General features: G+C 36.0%; 1 pseudogene; it reads left to right on the plus strand.

Annotated features, from left to right (window-relative positions):
• The first annotated feature begins 2,055 nt into the window (after positions 1–2,055).
• LOC107505864 lies at positions 2,056–2,663 on the plus strand (annotated as a pseudogene).
• The last annotated feature ends 16,830 nt before the right edge of the window (positions 2,664–19,493 follow it).

Consider the following 19,493-nt stretch of genomic DNA (forward strand, 5'->3'; position numbering starts at 1 on the left):
CAGCATTATTCATGGTGGCCAGGACATGGGAGCAACTTAAGCGCCCATCAACAGATGATTGGATAAAGAAGCAGTGGTACATATATACAATGGAATATTACTCAGTCATAAAAAGAGATGAAATACTGCCATTTGCGACAATGTAGATGGACCTTGAGATAATCATGCTAAGCGAAATAAGGCAACAGAAAAAGTTGAAAACCACATGGTATCAGTTATCTGTGGGATATAAACCTAAAAGCAACAAACGAACTGGACAAACAGAGACTAGTGGTCATGAAAATAGAGTATAAGTGGTCAAATATATGGTGGCAGAAAGAAAGGTAATTTGGGGCGGTGAGCATACAATGCTATACACACACACACACATATACACACATATATATATACATACATACATATTACTGCTAAATTGTACAGCTGAAACTGACTGAATTTTTTAACCAATGTCACCATAGTAAAATTACACACACACACCCTACACACATATATACAGACACACAAATATACATACATGCATACATACATACATACATATGTGCATATTTCCCAAGCTTGCTATTTCATTTTTCATCTCTTTCAGTGTTTTCTTCATCTCCAGACGTGCTACTCAGTTTTTATGAGGGTTTCAATGTTCTTGCTAAAAAACTCATTCTGCTGTTCTCGTTGATTTTTTTAATTCCCAGAACTATTGATATGAATTATTTTGGATCTCATTGAGTTTTTTTCAGAAGTGCTATCTAGAATTGTCTGTCACTTAGGTTGTATATGTCTATGTCTTTAAGTTTATTTTCTGGAACTTTTTCTCTTTCTTTCTGAGCTGCCTTGTCATCTTAGTTGTTCATGGTATTTCATGGACTATTTCTCCATCATAGCATCAATGGAAGTTTATTCTGCCTTTTTTTTCCAGGAAGAATTGTTATATAAAGGTCTATCTTTAGCCTGTTGCTAAGAAGTCATATTTTCTTTTGATTTCCAGTAGGTGGTGTCTAAGCCTATTAGATCCCTGCTTTATATGAAGTCTTAAAAATGCCTTTTTTTCTCTTATAAATATTAAATCATGCTTGCTACCCTCTGTCTCAGTCCCTGTCAGTGTTAGCAACAGTTTTGGTAGCATTTGCTTAGATTCCCCTGGAACTCTGTGGCGATGGTTCTCAGAGCGTATAGGGGAGGGGCCCTACAGATTAGGGGATGGGAGCTGCAGCTCAGCCTCATGTTTTGCATTTGTGGCTGATAATAATATCAACTGTTGCTTCTCTGCCATACCTGTTTCTCTGATGTCCCTACTTCTCTGCTTTCTGCTCTGATCCCTGGGCAATGTCAATGCATTGAGTTCACAGCTCTGTCAAGCAAGGCTCTTCAGGGAACCAGCCACATCTTCTCACCTCCTCCTCCTCCTCCAGGGAGCTTTGGCTGCAAGAAGCATGTTCTTTGTTTCTCCCAGCCTACCACCCAACTCCCGGGTTCTGACCTGTAGTAGCTCTTATTCACAGGTCCCACGTTCTTTTGTGTTTGTGTGTAGTTTTGTTTGTTTGTTTGTTTTTGTTGTTGTTGAATTTTAGATATTCAACTTGTTATTTTAAGGAGAGAGATCCAGGGACATCTCTTGCTCCACCATGTTTCTGATATCACCCCCTTCAAAATATCTTTGCCAAAGAGATGTGCCCAAGGAGTATATCTAAAAGCTTTAGGGGAGAAAATGATATTTAAATTGGGTCCTCAGAACATTGAATTCTGATGCTTGAAAACAAAAAGTAAGGATAAGGAAGTGACAAAATCTTAAAAGCTGTAAGAAAATACATGACATTTGTGGAGGATAAATATTACAGGCTGGATGGAGTGTTAAAGAACATAGGGGAGGAGTGGAGAATAAGGATGGAAACCTTGGTAGGATTAAGATCACAAAGACTTTTGAATAACAAGTCAAGGAGTCTGGACTTGATTCAATAGGTAAAAGGTGCTAAGTCATCATTACTTTTAAAATCAGTGGTGGGGAGCACTGCAGGATCCCTGAAATCGTTGCCTGCAAGTGGGCACACACTGTGTCTGTGGGCTATGGTGTTACAGCTTTCCCTGGAGCAAGGCATCACTCTGCAGTAGCACCAGTTTTGGCCAAGTTCTCCTCATTTGGTATCAACAGCATTTTATATCAGTGTGGCATATATCCACCTGAAATCTTTACTTGGTGCGGAAATATGGACTCACCTTGTCTGTAAATACTGATCCTGAGCAAATAAAATACCTAAATAATGTGGTGGAACAACTAAAACATTAGTTATATAAGTGTTCAGGTCAGAAACTGGTGGTAGTCATCTCAAATATTGAAAGTGGTGAGGTCTTTGAAAGACGCAATTTGATATTGTGACAAGACTTCCAAAGATGACAGTACACCTAGAGAAAAGTCTCAGAAAGCTATCCAATATTAAATCTATTCTGTGATCAGACATATCATAGCTACAGATACATTCCTGCCACTGTTGGAAGTTTCTTATTCACTTGATCTACTGATTTATACAGACAAGGATTTGGTTGTAACTGAAAAATGGGAAGAGTTGGAACCCAAGTTCACTGCCAATTCTGTGCAAGGCCATCTTCGTTTCTTCGCTACTACAATCCACAAAGTAAATAGCATGGTGACCTACAAAATCCTTGTCAATAACTGAGGATGCGATGAAAACAATAATGTAACTCTCAATTGTGCTTATTCTGAAACCAAGTCAACTATAATTCATATGTTTTATCTCATTGGTTAATTTTTATATTGGAAAAACTTAACATACTTTATTGAAGTGTGCATAATTGTCTCACTTTTTGGTACCTGTTTGACTTTCGATAGGGTTGACACAATTTTTTGCACAATGTTCAAAAGGGCACCAGCAGATTACATCAGCACTGTATTGTCAATTCCTTTGAGAGTAGTAACAGTAGATGGAAAAACTTTTGTTATAAAGCTAAATGTCTTCCTAAATCAGAATTTTTAATAAAGTAGTTTGACTCAGAAATACATAGGGAGATATTTAAATGTGAAACACAGCAAAAGAAGTCCGAATATTCAGAATCTTTATTTAGGGCCTAAAGTAACTGATAATCCATAAAAAAACAAAATATTGTTATGAGGTCCTTTAGCCATTTATTTCATTTATATAATTTCCATATTGAAAAAATCTCCAATTATTTGATTTTAATTTATATAACTTACATCTACAAAGCTATCAATATTTCTACTGTTTAAATTCCGCTGATACAGAACTCTCAATGTCTTTTTGTGTTTTATAAAATCAAGATTTAAATGACAATGATAAAGTTATACATGCAAGTTTTAAAAAATAGGGAGCTACTGAAAAGTTCAGAATGGGGGGAAGACATGATTAAAAATGGATTTAGAAAGACTAATCTGGCCGTACGGGGGATACTAGATTGTAGAAGAAAGATAGTAGAGGCCAACAGATAGGGTAGGAGGAACATGAAGTAGCCCAAGAGAAAGGAATGAATTATGGTTGTGGCAGAAAAGTACAGATAGAAAATGGACAGAATTCCATAATTATTCTAGAGGTGAGACTTGGTGACTGATGGTGTGTGTCTGTGTGTATTTGTGTGTCTAGTATTTAAAGATATTCAAAGAGCCAGAACATCTATTATTTCTTTGATGCTTGCATCAACCCCATGAAGTAGGTAAGACAGGTATTTTTTTCCTCATTTTCTAGGTAAGGAAATGCAACCAGGCATTCAAACTTATAAGAGGTTGTTGTCATATTGAATAAAATCAGTCACAGGGACAGGACAGGTAGACAGGCCTCCTGAAAACCTAGAGCAGCACCTTTCCCTTTACATTCATATTCCTATACTTCTATTCCAGGTTTTATACAATGTTTTGCCAATAAGGAAACTTCTGCTTGCTATGGTAAACAATCTTTAAAAAAATTGCTCTTGTTTGCTGACTATAAATTGTTTATGACAGACTAACCAACTTTCATTAGCTTGTTTCTTATCTGAAAAGCAACTCCAGCTCGAGGTGATCCATTTTCATAGCACTTTAATCTCACCTGAGCCATATTGCTCTCTGGATGAAATATACCAAAGAAAGAGCATCATTATCTCAGCCTTCTCACAACATAAGTGGCTGCTGGGACAATGTAGTCAAGGAAGTTAGGACTAATCTTAAAACAAATGATACTTCTTTTGTCAACTATCAGTTTTGAAGATTGGTGCTACAAATAAAATGAGAACAAAAACATTCCATCTGGGGCTACTAAATTGCTTCCAAATGAAAAGCAATGTTGACCCATCACCAAACATGGCCTGGCTCTGGGAACAGACATAAATGAACACAGAGGAAGCTACCATACTAGCTCCAAGCGTAAGAAAGGAACAGTCCCTAGATAAGGGGCAAAATAAAGGACAGTAGCAAAGGCTGACAGGAGAGCTCTCACGAATGTACTGAGAACTTTGAACATGTTCCCAGTGCTATAACGTGGGAAGGTAACTGAGACTGGAAACCACATAGTTGAGTCAGGTATGAAGGCACAGCTACATGGGTTATGAATAAGACCATTAATTCAGTGTTTTTTCTTCCTATAATCTTTTGACATTTTAATGTCTTAAAGGAGCCACTCAGATCTATACCATTCATAACTCTTCCTTTATAACCAAAAACTACTTCTTTCTCTGCCTTCATGCTTAGCAATGATTTAAGACATATATTTACATATTTTAGGTGCTGGTGGAGAAATGTGGGAGTAAAGGCATCAACCACCTAGAAATAGGGTATACAAAAAGTGCAACCACGGGATACACTGAGTTTTTATTAGTGCACCCAGGGCAAAAATGACCCACTGCTATGGAGCAAGGGAGAGAGAATTACATCCAAGACTAGGCTACCAAGCCACAATCAGAATTTCCTGTTAGCTATCTTTGGTAATTCCAGTACAGACATGTACCAAAAGCAAGTGTTCTCTGCTAGGCTTCTGGCCCAGGCTTAAGAAGGGTAAATCTAGGCAGTAAAGTAATAATAGACTATGCCTTTCAAAACCACCTAGTTATTTTACTGTTTTTTAATTCAGTTGTATCTCTGAGCTCACTAAAAAAGAGCAACTCGAGGCTACTAATGGGAGGCAATACAACTTGGTGAAAAGATCAATAAACTAAAGGTTCAACAAACCAAAAGTTGCTGATTTCTAAAACTTCTTTACATTATGTCACATGGAGTATTATGAGATAAGGTAGATGTGAAAAGGTAAGGTCAGATTGTGAAGACTCTTGAATGACAAAACAATTTGTTCAATTTTTTAAAAAAGCATTTGTATCGAATCAGAGAAGGCATTTAAATGTGATGCTATCCATACATTTCACAAGATATGAAAATGGAACTTCTAAACATTTTGTATGGAGTGATGTCAGAAACATGGCATAGTGAGAGTTGTCCCCAGAGCTATCCCCTTGAAAGAACAATAAGTTAAATATCTAAAACACAACAAGATACCCAACCTACACACAAACACATCTGAGGGTGGGATGTGTGCATAAGAGCTACCACAGCAATGAACTAGAGCTTGGCATTCAAGAGTCAACAGAACACTCAATTATGAAAGAGAATGAAAGAGAAATACAAGAACTAGATGATATCATCAGGAGAGGAAACAAGAATAATGGGCATTCTCAAAAGGGAGGAAAAAGAGCAAGCATTTGAAAGTATTTTCAGACAAATTATTTAATTGATTGAGATTTTCCACATCTAAGGAATGAGCTGGAACAGGGAATTCAAGAAGTCAGCAGAATATTCAATTATCTCAAAAAGACCTTCTCCAAAACAAATTATATTAAAATTATCAAAAATCAATGACAAAGACAGAATTTGCAGTGTAGCCATGAAAAAGAAAATGGTAATCTATAAAGGAAAACCCATTAGATTTTTGTCGGAATTCTCAGCACATACCTTATAAGACAGAAAGGAGTGGAATCAAATATTCGAACAATTAAATTAAAGAAACTACCAGCTGAGAATAACGTACCCAGGAAAGCTCTTCTTTAGATATAAGGAGAAATAAAGACCTTTGCAGACGTACAAAAATTGAGGGATTCTCCAATATGAGACTTGCACTAAAGGAAATACTGAAAGAGCTCAGCTTACCTGAATCGAAATGATCGAAAAAAAATAACTATGAATAAGGTGACTAGCAGGCAGATAGAAGCAGAGTAGTGTAACCCTTATTAAGAATGGGACATTATAAGCTTAAACAATAAGAGATTTGTTATAGCAAGATAGTAGTGAACGTTCAGCATACATAGGGAAAAAATTAAGACAACAATGACTGAAAAGGTAAGGATGCAAAGATCCAAACACAAAAAAGGCAATGGAGATAAGGCACACACAGAAGTAAATGTACTGAAATTCCACAAAACTCAACGAAAATAAAGAAAACAGAAACAACAGGGAAAGGAAGCAATGAAAACACCAAGCTCTCAGAAAGCAAAAGATAAATGGCTATAAGAAAACCTCATATTTCAATAATCACCCTAAGTGTAAATGGACTGAACTCAACAATAAAAAGGCACAGAGTTGCATAGTGGATCAAAAACAAAAATTCCAGAAAACACATCTCAGTTCCAAAGACAAATATAGACTCAAATCGAAAGGGTGGAAAATGCTATTTCAAGTAAATGGCATTCAGAGGAAAGCGGGAGTAGCAGTACTAATATCGGACAAAGTAGACTTCAAAATAAAGAAAGGTAAAGAAAGATACTGAAGGACACTTCATAATGATAACAGGAATCATGCACAAAGAAGACATAACACTTATTAATATCTGTGATACCAATAAGGGACCCCCAAAATATACAAAGCAATTACTAACAGAACTAAAGGGAGTAACAGATCAAAACATTATCGTAGTAGAGGATCTAAATACACCAATGTCAGATATGGACAGATCATTCAAACAGAAAATCAATAAGGAAATAACATCCTTAAAGGACACATTAGATCAACTGTACATAACTGAGATTTACAGAGGTTTTCATCTCCAAACATCTGCTTATACATTCTTCTTTAGTGCACATGGAACATCCTCAAGGATTGACCACATACTGAGACACAGAGACAGCCTCAAAAATATTAGAGTTCTGAAATCATACTAACCATATTCTCTGATCATAATGCTTTAAAGCTGGAGATCAACTGTAAAAAAAAAGCAGAAAGAACCACAAATACATGGAGATTAAACAACATGTTATTGAAGAATGATTGGGTCAAAGAAGAAATAAAAAGAGAGATCAAGAGATACATAGAAATGAATGATAATGATAGTACAACATATCAAAAATTTTGGGACATGGCAAAAGCAGTAATAAGAGGAAAGATCATATCATTGCAGTCCTATCTCAAAAAGCAAGAACAAGCCCAAATAACAATGTAACTCTTGTCATAGATGATAGAGGCTCTGTTCATCCCTCTTGCGACCAAATCGAAGTTGTGACATAAACAAGGAACAAACAGCAAGGAAAATCACCAGGATCTAGATAAACAAGACCTACAACTAGGGAGAGAAAAAACAAATCTCTGCAATGGGAGGAGGTAGGATGGGGCAAGGACACGTTGCTGTCTGGTCCCAAGCAACTGAGTGGGACAGAAGCTATAATAGCAACAGACAGCAGTATACCAGAGCAGAATTTCATAGAGACAGACATGCTCACTCTGAGTACCACCGCTGTATCGGTTGTGCAGGGGCACCAGGGACTTACAGGGTGACATTGAATTGTAAGAGCGAGGGCTGTAGGCCAGACTTTATACAGAAGTGACGGCGGTATCCATTGTTCCACTGTTGAGCCTTCACCGCATCCCAGTGTGCTGACTCAACACCACCATAACTGAGACATTATCAAATTGGATAACAGAGGTTGCTCAGCACAGAAGATTTCCTAGAAACTCTGCTTCCCCCAACCCACAGCCCCTCCCAAGCCACGTCTAAATACATTCTTGGCGAGTCAGGTTCCCCTTGCTGAGCAGCACCAAGACTCACACTGGTGGCAACTGACTATGGTTTCTAGTGTGGCCTCTTGAGGCAATCGTAAACACAGCATCTGTGGATTGCTTACTGAATCTTAACTGGTAGACCCAGAGGGGCACAGGCTGGGGCTAAACTTTGTCTGCAGCTGAACTCCTCTCAGGACTTGACACCAGACACCTAATTCACAAAGCCACACTAATAAGACCAGGACACCCAAGAGCTTTGCTTGTTACATAGAAACAGACACAGAAAGGCAGCCAAATGGGAAGACAATGAAGCAGAAACCATAAAAGAGAACAGAACAAAGATCCAGAAATAACAAAGTCAAGCAATCTACCAGATTCAGAGTTAAAAACACTGGTTATAAAGATGCTCAATGAACTTAGGAGAGGTGTAGTTGAATTCAGTGAGAACTTTAACAAAGAGATAAAAAAAAACATAAAAATAAAAATGGAAATTATAAAAGGGAACCGTCAGAAATGAAGAACATATTATCTGAGATGAAAAGTATATTAAATGGAATAAATAGAGTGAATAAAGAAGAGGATTGAATGACATATATAGAGGAGGGGAAGCCAAAGACACTCAATCAGAATGTCAAGAAAAAGTAGCCCGGACTATAATAATAATTTAAGGAGCATATGGGACACTATTAAATGTAAAAATACATGTGTCACGAGGTACTGGAAGGAAAACAAGGTATTAATGAGCTATTTGAAGAAATAATGATGGAAAACTTTCTTAAACTGGTGAAGGAAATATAGATAAAACCCCAAGAAGTTCAGAGAGTCCCAAAAGCCAGGAACCCAAAGAGGCCCACACCAAGAAATATCATAAATAAAATGTCAAAAGTTAAATACAAAAATAGAATCTTAAAAGCAGCAAGAGAAAAGCAGATAGTTATCTGCAAGAAAGCACCAATAAGACTAGAAGCTGATTTTTCAAAAGAAAACGTGCAGGACAGAAGGGGTTGGCACAAAATATTCGACGTGATGAAAATGCAGGATCTACAACCATGAATACTTTATCTGGAAAAGTTTTCATTTAGAGTCAAAGGACAGATAAAGAGCTTCACAGACAAAAATAAGCTAAAGGAATTTATCAACGCCATGCCAGTATTATAGGAAATGTTGGAGGGACTTCTAGAGAGGAAAAAAAACGTGTATCAAAAATAGGAAAAAAGAATGGTAATAACTATATTCCTTTCAACAATTGCCTCAAATGTAAAAGAATTAAGTGCTCCAACCAAATGATAGGGTGGCTGAATGCATAAGAAAACAAGACTTCTACATATGCTGACTACATGAGACTCACTTCAGATTAAAAGACATACACAGATTAAAAAGAAGGGGATGTAAAAACATATTGCCTTGTTGGAACCACAGGGTATTGCACTGAATTCAATGAGTCAGATAGAGAAAGACAAATATTGTATGATTTCACATACATCTAGATTCTAAAGAACAGAATAAACAATAACAACAAAAGTGGAAATAATCTCGGGGGGGGGGGATTGGAGGACATAAAAAGACAAAGGAATTAAGAGGTACAAATGGATAGTTGCAGAATAGACATGGAGATGGAGAGTGTACCATGGGGAAGATGGTTAATAATGTTGTAATAAATATATAAAGGGGAAGAGGGGTACTACATTTAGTGGGGTGATCGATTTGTGAGTTATGTGCATCTCTGATCATTATGCTATATAACTGAAACTGGCATGTTATTGTATGAGAACTATTTTTTTAAAAACTCATTGATTGTACAATGTGAATATAAGCAACTAATTGCCTATTATATTTCAATTGAATTGGAACAAAAAATGGAAAAGAAAGAACAAATGAAGCCAAAAATGAGCAGAAGGAAAGAAATATCAAAATTAAAGCAGAATTGAATGAAATTGAAAACTAAAAATCAATACAAAAAATAAATGCAACAGAGAGCTGGTTCATCGAGAAGGTTTATTTAATAGACAAACCTCTGGCTAGACTCACAAAAGAAAAAAGATTAAGGACGCTAACAAACAAAATCAGAGATGAAAGAAGGGAAATTACAACAGACACCACAGAAATACAAAGGATCATACAAGAATACTATGAAAAAGTATATAACACCAAATTTAATAACCTAGAAGTAATGAACCAGTACCTAGAAAAATACAACCTTCCTAGACTGAATCAAGAAGAACTGGAAAATCTAAATAGAATGATTAGCAGTATGCAAATTGAAACAAACATTAAAAACCTCCAAAAAAAAAAGTCCAGGATCAGATAGCTTCACCAATGAATTCAACCAAACAGTCAAAGAAGATATAATACCTGTCTCCTTAAACTCTTCCAAAAAATCAAGGAGGTGGCAATATGTCCTAATTCATTTTATGAAGCCAATATTATCTCAATACCAAAATTTGGTAAAAGAACACAAAAAGAGAAAAATAAAGACCAATATCTCCCACGAACACGGACGCAAAAATCCTAAATGAGACACTAGGAACTGAATACAGCAACATATTAAAAAGATTATACACCACGATCAAGTGGAATTTTTCCCAGGGGCACAGGGATGGTTCGACATATGCAAATTAATTAATGTGATACACCATATAAACAAATTATGGTTCTTATTTTTAAATTTATTTATATGGTGTATCAAAAATAAGAATCACGTGATCTTATCAATAGATGCAGAAAAAGCCTTTGACAAGATACAGCATCCATTTATGATCAAAACAATTAACGAAATTGGTATAGAAGGAAAATACCTTAACATAATGAAGGGCATATACAACAAACCCTCATCCAACATTATACTTAATTGGAGAAAAACTAAAAACCTTTCCTCTAAGATCAGGAACAACACAAGGCTGTCCACTATCACCACTGTTATTCACAATAACATTAGAGGTCCTCGCGAGTACAATCAGGCAAGACAAAATATAAAAAGCATGCAAATTGGAAATGAAGAAGTCAAAATGTCACTATTTGCAGATGACATGATTCTCTGCATATTAAACCCTAAAGACTCCACAAGAACGCTATTAGAAACAATAAGCAAATAGAGTAAAGTTTCCAGATACAAAATCAAAATTCAAAAATCCATAGCATCCCTATCCTCTGATAATGAACTGTCAGAAAAAGAAGTAGAAAAAATACTTTCTTTTGCAATTTCAACAGGAATAAAATACTTAATGAATCTAACATTTAATTTCTATACAATGAAAATTATAAGACCCTATTAAATGAAATTGAAGAATATAAAGAAATAAAAAGATATTGTTTTCTTGAATTGGAAGCATCGACATGGTTAAAATGGCCTTATGACCTAAAGCATTATACAGATTTAATGCAATCTCCCTCAAAATCCCATCGCCACTTTTTAAAGAAATAGAACAAAAAATTAGATTTATGTGGAAGCACAAAAGACCCCAAATTGCCAAATTCCTCCTGAGAAAAAAGAACAAGGCTGGAGGCATCACTCTACCTGACTTCAAATTATACTACAAATCAATAATAATCAAAACAGCACAGTATTGGCAGAAGAGCAGACACATAGACCAGCGGAACAGAATTGAGAGTCCAGAAGTAAACCCATGTTTATATGGGCAAATAATTTTCAACAAAAGAGGCAAAAACATACAGTGGAAGAAAGGAAAGCCTTTTCAAAAATGGTTTAGGTAAATTTTTGTCTATCACCATACACCAAAATTAACTCAAAATGGATTAAGGACCTGAGTATAAGACCTGAAACAGTAAATTGCAGAGAAGAAAACATAGGAACTAAACTCATGGACCTTGGACTTAAAGAGGATTTTATGAATTTGACCTCAATGACAAGGGAAATAAAAGCAAAAATAAATGAATAGGCTTTCATGAAACTAAAAAGCTTCTGCACAACGAAGGTAACCATCAACAAAGTAAAGAGACAACCATAGGAATGGGAGAAGATATTTGCAAGCAACGCTTCTAATAAGGGCGTAATATCCAAAATATACAAAGAATTCGTACAGTTCAAGAACAACAAAAAAACAAATGATCCAATTAAAAAATTGGTAGAGGACCTGAACAGACACTTCTCCCAAGAAGACATACAAATGGCCTTTATCATATGAAAAGACTCTCAACATCACTAGCTATCAGAGAAATGCAAATCAAAGCCACAATGAGATACCATCTCACACCTGTTAGAATAGCTGTTATCAACAGGACAAGTAATAATAAGTGTTGGAGATGATACAGAGAAAAGGGAACTCTCATATACTGCTGGTGGGAATGCAAATTGGTACAGCTAGTATGGAAAACAGTATGGAGGTTCCTCAAAAAATAAGAATTGATCTACCATATGATTCTCCAATCCCTCTACTGGGTATTTACCCCAAAGCCTTGAAAACCCATATCCAAAAAGATATTTGCACACTGATATTCATATCAGCATTATTCACAGTGGCCAGTACATTGAAGCAACCAAAGTGTCCTACAGTAGATTATTAGATAAAGAAGCCATGACACATATACACAATGGAATATTACTCAGGCATAAGAAGAGACGAAATATTGCCATTTGTGAGAGCATGGATGGACCTTGACATAATCATGCTAAGTGCAATAAGGCAGACTGAAAAAGTTGAAAACCACATGATATCACTTATATATGGGATTAAACCTAAAAGCAACAAACGAACAAGGGAAACAAGCAGGGATTCTTGGACATGGACAATAGACTAGTGTTTACCAGAGGGGAGAGGGGAAGTAGATAAGGTGAAGGGGTCAAATATGTGGTCACAGAAGAAAATCTATGGGCTGTGAGCACACAATGCAATATATATACACACACACACACATATGTATATATATATGTATATGTATATGTATATGTATATATGCATGTATGTATGTATATGCCTTACTGTTAAATTGTATACCTGAAACCTACTGGATTTCATTAACCAATGTTACCACAATAAAAAATTAAAGAAACATTTCATATGGATAATATACTGCTTTTACTGCGCCTCTCCCTCCTCAGTTTCCACTTTTTCTCCTATCTTTTCCCCAACTCAAAGTAAATCTGGCAGTGCTGTGTTAATAAGCAGGTTTTGGCATCCTACTACTTGCATTTGAATCCTGACTCTGCCACTACTGAAGAAGTTATTTAACCTTTCTTTGTCTCAATGTCCTCATCAATAAAATATCAATAATTATAGAGTCTACATTGTAGAATTGTTGTGCAATGCTTGATATAGAGTAAGTGATCAATAAATGTTAGATTTTCATTTCATCTGAGCCAAAAATCCAACTTAGTTACAACTAATGAGAATAAAAAGAGTCTTAGTGATAGTCCCAAAGTGAGAAAAAGGAAGGCCTCAAATTTAGATGTGAATTTAGACAGAGAACTGAATTGGCACAATGATTGTTAGTTGCTTCCCAGTATTCATTCTCCCCTTCTTCAGTAAAGAAAACATCAAATTTTAGCTGAGTGCATTCAACACAGAAAACACAACATTGCTTAGCCTCCCTTTCAGCCAAATGAAGCCATGAATCTAAGTTCAATAGAGTGAAATGTAAGCAAAAATGTTACATAAAACTTCTTGGATGTCTCCTTAAGCAAGAGAGAGCACATCTTTTCCCTTTTCTTCCTTCGTTCTGCTGCCTGGAAAAGATATGTGATAGATGAAGCTCTAGCAGCCAACTTGGACTCTAAGATGATTCCAAATTGCAATAAAGTTTAATGACAACTGGTTTATATCTATGTAGAGTATACTTTACCCTTTGTAGAAATACACATATATTAAGACTGTTCAATTCATACTGTGAATGTTTCATAAAATCCTTTCCCAGGAAAAGGTTATGACAAAATATAAACAGTTACAAGACACCTAACTCACCAACTTGTTCCCTTCACTTATTTTGATCTAACTTCTCCACTAGAATTTAAGCTTCATATTATTTAATAAAAACATAATACTTAATTCGGACCAGGAACTCATCTAATGTTCATAACAACCCTATAAGGGATATACTATTATTATTCTCCTTTTACAGATGCAGAAACTAGGGCACAGAGCAGTTAAATGACTTGTCTACTATCAAACAGCTGTTAAGTAGTAGTGCCAGAATTCAAACCCAAGCAGTCTGATTGCAAAGTGTATGTTCTTAACTGCTACTCTATAGGGCTGAGTTGTGAAAATTGAGAACTTGTATCATTTCAATGAGAAAACTACTTGTCTTCTCAATTCCAGTACAATGAGTGCTAAATACTAAATAATCAATAAATGTGTCTTAAACAAAGGAAAGACTAATTGGGAGAAAAGAACAAAGAGTGGGAAAATTAGAGGACATTAAATTTCATTCCATGTACTTCACAATCTGGGCTCTATGCCACATTCTTCCAGAGGCAATAAAGGATATGAACTTACAATATTATGGATCTAGATATTACAGGCAAGGTTCTGAGGGCTTGTATGGGATTTAGCCAAAAATGGGAGTAGGACAAACAAAATGGAGTTTCCCTTATAAAAATACCATGTACACTTAGCTTACTAAGTCACAAACTGGAGAGTGGTCAGAGGTGCTACAAGATTTGTGAGAAGCATCATTGCATCTCTCTTTGGGGATAATAGGAGACCGTTCTTAGTCCTCAAGTGCTAATTTTAGGAGGTAAAGTTAAGAGTTTGCAAAAAGCATTTCTCTCTAGATCTCATCTCAGCAATGAAAGTTACCCTCCCAACCTCATTTGGGAGGCAACTTTCAGGAGATGAGCATAGATGCTGGTTGATCAGGGTCACTAGTTAAACTAGAAATGTAAAGACACTTCCACTCACTTCTATCTCTCTTGCTATGTGCAAAAACAGACAATTTTCACCAGAGTCAGCACAGTGACAACCACAAACTTAGGGGAGTAATAGCAACTTCAGATCCCCAGAGCTGTGAAAGGGGAGCAAACAGGCCTTTTGTTGTCTTAGCTGCCATCCTGAACTTCAAGGAGCCAGGGACCTTCAGTTCCTGTTTTTAAAAGAAAGAAATAAGTGCTCTTAGGTGGGAGAAAAGAGAGAGTTTACATTGTCAAATAGAGGGGGGAAAAACTATTTTACATTCAGTGTTCAGACTATATTAAAATTTTCAAATTATCACACTGTTTTCCAAGGATACATTTAAAACATTCATATAACTGTGCATTTAAACCTCTTATGCACTCAGGGCTCTCCTAGGGGTCTGAGTGACCTCAGCCCAAGGCTGAAAGAATTCTTTCCAGAATATTAATGGCTTTGCCCTAATGAAGCATTTTCTTTGGATTTGCAGATAAGAAATCTCCTTCCATGCTCCCATGAATTTTTGTCCACTTCATTTCTTCATTTGTAAGACTCTTTAAAAAAGTTATATGCCTCCAAAATTTCATGTATGAAGTATAAGCATTAAGTAAAGACAATGGTTACACAAGACACATCCCAGTATCTTCATGGTTATATGAATAGCAATTCAGTAAGTCACCTCACTTGCATTATCTTCACACAAACACATTACTCCCACAATGTGCAGTTCATGTAGCAAAGTGGCTATAGTACCAGAAACAATAAATGACCAGAATTCAGCAGGCTTTATTGGGATTAAAGCTGTTCTAATCCCACCTGGAATTTCAGCAAAGACAACTACAGGATCTCAAAAGAAGCAAAATATTTAGTAGGTCTCTGTCACAAATAAGAGTTTTAACAAATGTTTCCATGTTAACAAAATGTTAACATGCTTGTTTTTCTAAGAATGGTATCTATACATTCTACACCAGTTTGGACTTCAAATATGTCATTCCATTGTTTCCTTTAAGTACTGGAGTATGTCAAACCATGTGTCCTGACATGCAGTTTGAAAATATTATCACCATATTAATAGAGAGTTTAAACTATCCTAGATAGCTGTTACACAAGTTCTAAAGAAAGATGAGAAAAGAATAAAAACATACCACAAATTTACCACTTAGGAGCTGATAAAATGCAGAGGGGCCGTCCCCCCCCCCACCCATGGCTGCAAATGTGCAAACAATACATGGCTCAGTGAAGACTTTAGATACTATCGCTATGTAAACCAGCCCTCAACAGAAAGAGGACCTTTGCCTTTCTCAGAAGGAAGAGAAGTTTGTGAGTTGGTCTACTTCAGGCTCTATGACCACAGGTATTTACTTCTCCTTTGTCAAGCCCCTAATTCTGCTTCAGCATAACTCTGGCACAAGGTTCATCAGGTAGGGGATATCTCATTATTCAAAGGGAGAGACAAATCATTTGGAAACACACAATGTTGACACAAAGCAGAGCTTAGCCATTTCTTCATAGTAAACATCTGTATAACAAACAAGGCAGCTTTCTCTTCAAAAGATGAAATTTGATTTTATGTCAGTGAATTCTTCACAGATCTAAAAAGAACTGTCAAAATGTGTGATATGTTGTTTCAATAGTACAAGGGGAAAAATGCAGTTGAAACAAGAAGTGTCAAAAATAAATAAATAAATAAAAGTAAGAGTCATAGGCAAAAAAAAAATTCTGTAAACTTAAAAAATAAATGGAAATTAAAATTTTAGAGGATTGTTGGTGTGTACTCAAAAACCCTATTCTACTTTGAAATCTAGGTGAGCAAGTAGAGATAAAAAGGAAAAAAAACCCCAAAACCTGCAATGGAGTTTTTAATCAAAGTGAACAATAAGACAATGGCTTTCATGACTATCTGTATACCTTCTTACAGTTCTTTCCATTTCCTTTTTCATTTCAACAAGGAAAATACCTCCAACCCACCCATGGACCCTAGCCCAGATTCCCAATCCTGACGCTGTGCCTCATAAATGTGGCCACACTGTATTCTCAAACAAGTGATTCAAGATGTACCTTAGATTTTTCTGGAAGGATCCATAAGATAGCTTTAAAAGGTGACAATAGCAATTCCTGGTTAGCTTTGAAATACCCTTTCTCTTTCCAGTTATGGATTATGCAGGACTAGTAAAATTACTTACAATGGTGACCATTTGAACAAATTATTCAAATCCAAAACTACCAGAATATCTTATATACGCCTCATACTTCAATTAAGTGTTCTAGCTTAGTGATAGAAAGTTCAGCTCACTGGGAACTGAGGCTCTCCAAGGCTTGAGTTAGGAAGGACATGCTAACTCACAAACCAAACAGTAGCCATGGTGATCTGAAAGTTCTAGAGTCCTCCATTTCTGATATCATTAGAGTTATTTTGTTTGTTAATGATAACCTATAAGCTAAATATATATTCAAGAGAGTTTGAGCACCTGTGATCCTTTGTAGTCCAGGATACTAAAATGCACCCATCACACAAGCTATTTTTGTCACATTTATATAAATCAATTTAAAATGATCATGTGTAGTGAATTCTAAATAATGGTCTGTAATCAATAATGGGCATTTCAAGAACACAACAATGTAAGTGACCATTCTCAAGCCTTGTAAGTAGCTCTGGGACGCCCAGCATCCCAGGGAGCCCTCAACATTCTGCTGTGTAGTAAGCATGTACTTGAAAGTCAGGTGGGTTTAGGTTCAAAACCCAGTTATGTTACTTCTTACCTATGTGATCTGATCAAATCACTCGACCTCTCTGAATCTCAATTTTTCTCATCTATAAAATAAAGATAATGAAGATAATAGCCACTTTATAGGGTTCTGAGTAACAAATGAATATAATGTATGTAAAGTAAAGGGCACTATCCCTGGCACATAGTCAGAACCAGTTGCCACTCCCAGAACTTCTACAAAGGAGAGGTTCACAAGTAACATTCTGCTTGGAAGGGGCAGGTGAGGGATATTGATTTGAAACTGAGATTATATGCTACTTTTGCATTGGTTGGATTTTTATTTAGCATAGTTTATGACATTATGATGATTAAATTACACAGGCAATTACACAGGCAACTTCCTGACACTGCCACTTTGAAAGATTTATAAATCTAGTTCCCTTCAACATCCACACAATTTTAAAGGCCAGAGATTCAGTATTTTCCAAGGTTGAGATCCCTTTAGGAACTAACACCAGCACAATTTACTTTAATCCTGACAGTTCCATCCTCTTTGCAAACAAAAACCTGAAAGATTTTCTTTTATGGTTTTATCCAGCTGGGATCAAGCCATTGAGGCACATTCAGGAATAAACCAATTTCATTGCAGTAAATTAACTCAGTGGTGGTTTTATAGTCATGTGTGCAGTGTACGTGTTCAGATTCATAAATTTATGAAAAAAATATATATATAGCTCTTTTCAGTATTCTGCATAAAACATAGAGGAGCTAAATTGATCCAAACCCAGAATGCTTCAAAATAAGTAACAACAATTCCAAAAGGCTTACAAACCTACTGTTTATCCACGCCTGTAACTAGGAACCTTAATTAGAAGCACTGTGCCAAAGATTCAATCCAGAGGTTCCATAATTTTCACTTCTTTGGTTATTATCAAGTGGCAGAGCATGGTAGGCAATTCTCGGCATTCCATTATACTTCAAACTTTGATCTAAGCTTGGCTAATCTTATATATTTCTCCATTGAATTAACGTACTAAGCAGTGTAGTATAATGAACACAGGGTTTGGACTCCAATAAATCCAGGTTCAAGTCCTAATTCTGCCACATACCAGCTGCCACATATCAACTAGGAGTGAAGGAACAAGTTGTGATATTGAAACCCAATAAAGATGATGGACACACATATTCTTGATTTCTTCATCTAAACTTAGAATAATAACTGCTTCAAAGAGTTGTTTTATTTAATACAGTACCTGATATACAATAAGCACTAAATGAATAAAAACAGATAACATTTCAATTTTAAAAATGTAAAAATAGAACTTATTTTTTTTTCATAAAAAAGGGATAAATGTGTGAGGAAAAAAGCAAATAACATTTATCAATTGCCACTTCATACTAGGCAGTGTTTTAAGAGCTTGATATATAAAAATAATATTTGAGATACAAATGATGCATGATTATTTAGACTATATGACAATAAAATAATAGCTAATACTTATTGAATGCTTAGCGCCCCACACTGTTCTAAGAACATGTATTGACTTTTTAAATTCTCAAACAACTCTATTAGGTGGGTATTGGTATCACTGTTTTACAGCTCAGTAAGTTGAAGCTCAGGAAATTAAATAAACTGGCCCAAACTCATGCAACTAAAATGTGGAACTGCTTTGACTCAAAACCAGGTAATTAGTTAGACTTCAGGACCCATGACACGTTTGAGCATGAGCTCTGCACCAGACTCCTCTCCAGCCTCTTTGCCATTCATTCAGAGCTACTCCATTACAGTGTGTGGGGTGGAGAAGAACCATAATGCAGTCCAGATTGCAATAACAGAAACCATTTATTGAGCTCCTATTGTGTGACAGAGGTTGTGCTAGGATGTTTTACATATGTTATACTGAACTCCTCCCACATGAATAATGTAAAGTGATTACATAGCTATGTTTCCTGCTCTCCTCAAATCCAAATTTCTCT

This window comes from Rousettus aegyptiacus, unplaced genomic scaffold (genome assembly GCF_014176215.1).
Source record: "Rousettus aegyptiacus isolate mRouAeg1 unplaced genomic scaffold, mRouAeg1.p scaffold_m13_p_9, whole genome shotgun sequence".
Classification (NCBI taxonomy): domain Eukaryota; kingdom Metazoa; phylum Chordata; class Mammalia; order Chiroptera; family Pteropodidae; genus Rousettus; species Rousettus aegyptiacus.